A 7,085-nucleotide genomic window follows, 5' to 3' on the forward strand; every position below is an offset into this window, starting at 1 on the left:
TGTTCTATCTAAAAGCTCAAGGTCACATACCAGGGTCTACAAATAGAGTAGCGTTCCTGTTTGCACTCTACTTTTTCATATCAAGTATTCCAATGTTCAAAATAGACAAACATTGTATTTGATGCAGGAAATAATAAAGTTCATAACTAAATAATAACTTTGCAACATACTAATGCCAGTGCCAGTATTTTGTAGTTTACTTCAGTTCTCTGGTCTCAGATATGCTTCTATGCATCAAGGCTTGCAAGTTTATCAATTTTAACAAATATTTGCACCACTAATGTGACATTTCCTAATAAAATGAGAGCCTTCGGTATTAGAATTTCAATCTACTTAACCTCTGAAAGATTGTTTTTGCAAAAACATGCATGTACTGCTATTGGTTCTAAGAAGCAAGAATTCCACTTTGTGATTCTCAGGTAACCTATGAAAGGACTATGAGTTAGTGAAATGCAAACAAGATGCAAAAGGCATTGAAATCGCTTCCTGTGTTCTCTTCTTATTCTCATTCGGGCAGTTTTAGTAATATCATTGAGGTTTACCTGAGAAAATGAGTTTGACTCTTTTCTGTGGGAGTTGTCAGAATAAGGGAAGACATAGGCAGAAAAAAGTTATAAAATTTAACAAAATGGCCTCACAGTATGTATCAAAAACACTTATTGTAAATAGTTCTAATTTAGGAAGATGAGTAACATTATTAACAAAGACAAAATATACTTACCTTTATGTTTATCTGGACATTATTTAAACCTAGTTTTCTTATTATTTGAAATTTAGTTTTAAAAAACAATGATTCAAGTAGGCAGAGATTGTTTCATTTTTAAAATAAATTGGCCAAATTGAGTATTTTTGTCTGGCAACTCCCTTAACAACATGTAAATATTTTTACTAGATTTTGCTTGTGAAAGCCTAATTCTCAATCCAAATTCTGATCTGTAAGAATAAGAAATATCTGAACATCATATGTCATTGGTTGCATAACTTTTCTAATATTGTTCACCAATGTATATATTTTAAAACATTTTGTAAAAGTATAGCTGCATGATATGTGTTTGTGAATATGTTGTTAGAAGAGTTTGTCTAGGAGGAAAACATAGTAGACACATCCCCAGAGACAGAAAACCTAGTATGTTTACAGTTAATTAATGTGGGCAACATTTTAATAAAATTCCTTTGAGAGCCATTAGTTACTGGAAGATGTAGTATTCTATGAAAAATGCCAGGCATTCTAAGAAACAAAGGGAAAGGCTGATGAAACAATTATTGCTGGCTGTGTAATTATTTCAAATTTTACTTCCAATTACTCTGTGTGTTTTAGAATGGGCTTTTTTTGCTTTGGTCTTGGTTTTTAGCTATGTTGTTGTTGTTGTTGTGGTTGTCGTTGCTGTTGTTGTTGTTACTGTTGTTTTGGTTCTCATATAAATATTGAGATTTTTTTTCAAATTATCTTGAACTGCATTGGAAATTTGATGGAAATTGCATCAAATTTCTGCAGTAAGCTTTTGGTAAAATAACCATTTTTTGCAACATTAATCACCCCAAAATTGAGCATAAGAATACTTTCCATCTTCTGGTATTTCTTCAGCTTCTTTGTCTTAAAGTTCTCATTACATAAGTATTTCTTTTCCTTTGTGAGATTTATTCCAAGATATTTGAGGTATTAGTAGTGGGATCATTTCCCTGATTTATATATAAGTTTTATTGGATATATATAAGTTTTATTGTATTCCTCACCACAAATAGGATATCTATGTAACTATTCCCTCCCTGTCTCCACTGCCACCCAAAGCTCAGTAACCATCATGGAATAGGGGACAGAAAACTTGTAAGAGCCAGAGGTCAGGAAAGACAAAAATAAAATTGTGGACATGGCAGGACTGCAGCATCCATAAACTTTGACTGTTACACAAGACTTGCACAAATTCAAGAAATCAACCTTATAGCTAAAAGGGAGAAGGCCAGAACTCTCTGCCTTTAGTTGAGGAGCTATTGACAGCTGATTGCTTATAATAGGACAGGCATGTTTCTTCGATGATGTGGTCCTTAGTAGGTTGACCATGCTTCAGTTGAGAGTAACACACTCATGAATATAGGGGAATCAAAAATTGGAGTCCTGGGATTATTTCTTAAAAGGGGAAACAAAGATAGGCAGGGTGATGAATATGGGGAAAATTAGAGGGGGTGGATATGAATACAATCAAAATATATTATCAACATGTATAAAATTCAAATAATTAATAAAGTATTTTAAAAGGAAACTAACTTTGAAATGCTATGATAAAATCTAATACTTTTTAACTAATTTAAAATTAGAATGTCTGTATCTATGCTCTCCCCTCAAGGCTCAAAATCTATGAGTAAGATAAGGTGAAAAGATTGTAAGTGCCAGAGGTGATAGGTGTCTCCAAGGAAACAGTGTCTCCCAGACATATCAGGAGAGACTGTGACAGAACAGGCAGGACATGCACAGGCTCAAGGGAGATAGGGTCCTAGCAATAAGTGGGGGAAGGAGGCTTGGGTTTTGTCCCCTATTTGTAATTACTTGGGAAGGATGACATTTTTGTGTGTGTATGTGTTTCTAGTTTGTGTTCGTTTGTTAAGAGAGAAATAAAGAACATAAAATTGGAGATCAGAAGATTCTCAGAGATATTAAATTAGGGGAAATATGATTAAAACATATTGCGTTATAAAATTTAATGAAAAATTAAAATGGTTAACATTTTTCATTAAAATTTAATGCCCTTCATAAAACAGGAAACAAAACAAAAAATACCATTATATTCTTATTAAATAATAAGAATTTTGCCACATGTACTTCTGATGTCTTTCATCAACAGACCAAGGAATACAGACTTCACTTTCCAGTTACTCAGCTTCCTCAGTCACTGAGTTTACAGCTTCAAGTACATTCTAAAATCATTTGTAGATAGCTGTTTGACCATTAATTATGCTCTATGGTCTTTCCACTTCTACAACACTAAATTACATACATATCAGAACTTTACTTAGTTCCATACAGAGAGAACAAACAATATTTCAATTGTGATTTTATCAGTTTTGGCATTTTAATTTATCTAAAAATTATTTTGTTCAATATCAGTCATTATCAATTTGTTATCTCATCAGTTCTTTTGATTATTTTGTTATGTCTATACTGCTTCAAAGCCGATAAATAAATCATATATTACATTAAAGAGTGAGTATTCTTTTCTCTTTTATATTGAATATTTATTTATATTTCAAATGTTATTCCCTTTCCCGGTTTCCCTTCAATAAGATCCCTATGACATAATCCTTCCCCCTTCTTCTATGAGGGTGGTCTAATTCTGCAACCACCACCACTATCCTGCCCTGACATTCCCCTACACTAGGCATCCAGCCTTGGCAGGAAAAAGGACTTCTCCTATTGGTTCCCAAGAAGGACAGCCTCTATTACATAGGCAGCTGGAGCCATGGGTCTATCCATGTTCACTCTTTGGTTAGTGGTTTAGTCTCTGGAAACTCTCATTGTTTGGTATTCTTCTGGGGTTACAAGCATCTTCAAACCTTTCTCTAATTCCTCCAATGGGGACCCCATTCTCCGTTCAATGGTTTGCTGCTAGCATTTGCCTCTGTATTTGACGTGCTCTGGCAAGGCCTATGGGAAGATTGATATATAAAGCTCCTATCAGCATGAACTTCCTGGCTTAATCAATATTGTCTAGGTTTGGTGAAAAAAAAAATATATATATACATAGGCTGGATCCTGATGTGGAGCCGGCTCTGAATAACCATTCTGTCAGTCTCTGCTCCGCCGAAATTTGTCTCCATATTTCCTCCTATGAATATTTATGTTCCCCCTTTTAAGAAGAACTGAAGGATCTGTATTTTGGTCATCCTTCTTCAGTTTCATGTGGTCTGTGGATTATATGTTGGGTAATTGGAGCTTTTGGGTTATATTAACTTATCAATGAGTGAATACCATGTTTTTTTTGTTTGTTTTTGTGATTGAATTGCCTCACTCAGGATAACATTTTCTAGTTCCATCCATTTGCCTATAAGTTTCATGAAGTCATTGTTTTAGATATGTGAGTAGAATTCCATTGTGAACATTACCTTACTGTCTGTATGCATTCCTCTGTTTAAGGGCATCATGGTTCTTTCCATCCTCTGGATATTATAAATAAGGCTACCATGAACATACTGAAGCATGTGTCCTTGTTATTTGTAGAGCATTTCTTGGGTACATGCCCAGGAGTGGTATAGCTGACTGAGGAACCTTCAAAGTGATTTACAGAGATGTTATACCAGCTTTCAATCCCACCAAACAAAGAAGGAATGTTCCTCTTTCTCCAAATCCTCAATAACATCTGTAGTCACATGAGTATTTTATCTTAGTCATTCTAACTGGTGTGAGGTGGAGTTTCAGTGTTGTTTTGATTTGCTTTTCCCTGATTACTAAGGATGTTGAACACTTCATTAAGGACTACTCAGCCATTCAATATTCCTCAGGTGACAATTCTTTATTTAGTTCTGTACCCCATTTTTAATAGGGATATTTGGCTCTCTGGAGTCTAACTTCTTGAGTTCTTTGTATATATGGGATAATAGCCCTATATCAGATGTAGGATTGTTAAAGACCATTTCCCAATCTGTTGGTTCCCATTTTCTTCTAATTAAAGTGTCCTTTGCCTTACAGAAGTTTTGCAATTTTATGAGGTAAAATTTGTTGATTCTTGATCTTAGAACATAAGCCATTGGTGCTGTGTTTAGGAAATTTTCTCCAGTACCCATGTGTTTGAGGCTCCTCCCCTCTTTTTCTTCTATTACTTTTAGTGTATCTGGTTTTCTGTGAAGGTCCTTGATCCACTTGGACTTGAGTTTTTTACAAAGCGATAAGAATGGATCAGTTTGCACTCTTCAACATGCTGACCTCCAGTTGAACCATCACCATTTCTCGAAAATGCTATCTTTTTTCCATTGGATAGTTTTAGTTCCTTTGTCAAAGATAAAATGTCAATGATCAAATGGTTCATTTCTTGGTTTTCAATTCTATTTCATTGATCATCCTGCCTTTCTCAGTACCAATACCACACAGTTTTTATCACTATTGCTGTATAAAACAGCTTGAAGTCAGGGATGGTGATTCCCTCAGAAGTGCCTTTGAGCTTGTATACATAGTTGATTACTTTGAAAAATTTCTTTATATTTAAACATCCCTACATCGCTGGAATGAAGCTTACTTGATCATGGTAGATGATCCTTTTGATGTGTTTGGATTCAGTTTGTAAGAATTTTATTGAGTATTTTTGCATCAACATTCATAAGGGATAATGGTCTGAAGTTCCCTATCTTTGTTGGGTCTTTTTGTGGTTTAGGTATAAACATAATTGTGGCTTCATAGAAATAATTGTATAGTATTACTTATTTTTCAATTTTTTGGAATAGTTTGGAGAGTATTGGAATTATATGGTCAGTTTTGAGGAAGATATCATGAAGTGATGAGAAGGTATATTCTTTTGTTTTAGGATGAAATGTTCTATAAATACTTGCTAAATCCATTTGATTCATAACTTCTGCATTTCCAGTGCATTGCAGGACTATTTAATCACCTTTATGTCTTTACAAAAAGAACCTATCAATCTTTTTTTTTGGCCAGCATGGAAAAATCTAGAAGACATTTACACATGAGCAATCATACATTGTTGAACACCCTCATTCTTCTGGGATTGACAGATAATCTACAGTGGCAAATCATAATCTTCCTTTTTCTATTTATAGCATATGTGCTAAGCATCACTGAAAATCTTACCATTATCCTTCTCACACTGCTGGATTCCCACCTCAAAACACCATGTATTTTTTCCTTCAGAAGTTTTCCTTCTCACAAATCTCACTGACATCTACCTGCATTCCTAGGTTCCTGGTCAGCATAGTGACCATGAATAAAACTATTTCAGTTGAGGCTTGCTTCACACAGTTATTTGCTCCCCTTATCTTTGGGATATCACAGATTTTCTTGCTGGCTGTCATGTCCTCTGACTGCTATGTGGCCATTTGCAAACTCCTTCATTATACAATCATCATGAACAACAGAGTCAGTACATTGCTGTTTGGCAGTTGCTGTTTAATTGTTTGTTTGTGGTCTGCTCTGGATCCATTGTGAATCTGAGTTTGGAATTCTGTGATACTATTATTGAACACTTATTTTGAGACTACTCTCCCATCTTTTTTTTTTATTAACTTGAGTATTTCTTATATACATTTCGAGTGTTATTCCCTTTCCCGGTATCCGGGCAAACATCCCCCTCCCCCCTCCCCTTCCTCATGGGTGTTCCCCTCTCAACCCTCCCCCCATTGCCACCCTCCCCCCCACAGTCTAGTTCACTGGGGGTTCAGTCTTAGCAGGACCCAGGGCTTCCCCTTCCACTGGTGCTCTTACTAGGATATTCATTGCTACCTATGAGGGCAGAGTCCAGGGTCAGTCCATGTATAGTCTTTAGGTAGTGGCTTAGTCCCTGGAAGCTCTGGTTGCTTGGCATTGTTGTACATATGGGGTCTCGAGCCCCTTCAAGCTCTTCCAGTTCTTTCTCTGATTCCTTCAATGGGGGTTTTATTCTCAGTTCAGTGGTTTGCTGCTGGTATTCGCCTCTGTATTTGCTGTATTCTGGCTGTGTCTCTCAGGAGCGATCTACATCCGGCTCCTGTCAGTCTGCACTACTTTGCTTCATCCATCTTGTCTAATTGGGTGGCTGTACATGTATGGGCCACATGTGGGGCAGGCTCTGAATGGGTGTTCCTTCAGTCTCTGTTTTAATCTTTGCCTCTCTCTTCCCTGCCAAGGGTATTCTTGTTCCCCGTTTAAAGAAGGAGTGAAGCATTCACGTTTTGATCATCCGTCTTGAGATTCATTTGTTCTAGGCATCTAGGGTAATTCAAGCATTTGGGCTAATAGCCACTTATCAATGAGTGCATACCATGTATGTCTTTCTGTGATTGGGTTAGCTCACTCAGGATGATGTTTTCCAGTTCCAACCATTTGCCTACGAATTTCATAAAGTCGTTGTTTTTGATAGCTGAGTAATATTCCATTGTGTAGATGTACC

At 36.1% G+C, this 7,085-nt stretch overlaps 1 pseudogene; it reads left to right on the forward strand.

Moving 5' to 3' along the window:
- Olr948-ps (olfactory receptor pseudogene 948) lies at positions 5,567-6,289 on the forward strand (annotated as a pseudogene).

Source organism: Rattus norvegicus, chromosome 7 (assembly GCF_021556685.1).
Source record: "Rattus norvegicus strain SHRSP/BbbUtx chromosome 7, alternate assembly SHRSP_T2T, whole genome shotgun sequence".
In the NCBI taxonomy this organism is placed as follows: Eukaryota; Metazoa; Chordata; class Mammalia; order Rodentia; family Muridae; genus Rattus; species Rattus norvegicus.